This window comes from Arachis duranensis, chromosome 4, assembly GCF_000817695.3.
Source record: "Arachis duranensis cultivar V14167 chromosome 4, aradu.V14167.gnm2.J7QH, whole genome shotgun sequence".
Lineage (NCBI taxonomy): Eukaryota > Viridiplantae > Streptophyta > Magnoliopsida > Fabales > Fabaceae > Arachis > Arachis duranensis.
This window is the reverse complement of record NC_029775.3, coordinates 9,662,145-9,663,148: the sequence shown is the minus strand read 5'-3', so window position 1 is coordinate 9,663,148 and position 1,004 is coordinate 9,662,145.

Sequence of the window (1,004 nt, the reverse complement as noted above, 5' to 3'; positions counted from 1 at the left end):
ATCTATGTGGGATCGACCCTTACTCACGTAAGGTATTACTTGGATGACCCAGTACACTTGCTGGTTAAGTTGAACGGAGTTGTGATCACACATAGCCAAGAGCCACAATAATAATTCCATACAACAACAAAGAATACTACATTGATGTGATCACAATTTCGTCCACCAAGTTTTTGGCGCCGTTGCCGGGGATTGTTCGAGTATGGACAACTGACGGTTCATCTTGTTGCTCAGATTAGGTAATTTTCTTTTCAAAAACTTTTTCAAAAATTGTTATTTTCTTTTTCGTTTTTCCAAAAAATGTTTTTCGAAAAAAAAAATTTTAAAATAAAAATACAAAAAAAATTAGAAAATCATAAAAAACCAAAAATATTTTGTGTTTCTTGTTTGAGTCTTGTATTAATTTTTTAAGTTTGGTGTCAATTGCATGCTTTTAAAATTTTTCTTGCATTTTTTCGAAAATCTCATGCATTCATAGTGTTCTTCATGATCTTCAAGTTGTTCTTAACAAGTCTTCTTGTTTGATCTTGATGATTTCTTGTTTTGTGTTGTTTGTTGTTTTTCATGTGCATTTTTGCATTCATATTTTCGAAAACCCATAAATCAATTTAATCTGCCTAACTGAGATTTACAAGGTGACCATAGCTTGCTTCATACCAACAATCTCTGTGGGATCGACCCTTACTCGCGTAAGGTTTATTACTTGGACGACCCAGTACACTTGCTGGTTAGTTGAACGGAGTTGTGTCCACTCGTGCCAATTTCAAATTCCATGAACGTATAACTTAAAGAATAGTGATCACAATTTCGTCCACCAAGTTTTTGGGCGTTTAACGCCAGGATGGTGGGAGGAGGTAAAAATTCGTTTGTAATCCTAATTTTTCTAAATTTTTATGTTTCAATTCATGATTTCTTACATAAACATGTTCCAAATTGTCATCCATCATATCAAGTTAGTTTTCTAAAAATCCTGATTTCTAAAATTCCATGTTCCAAAAATTTTA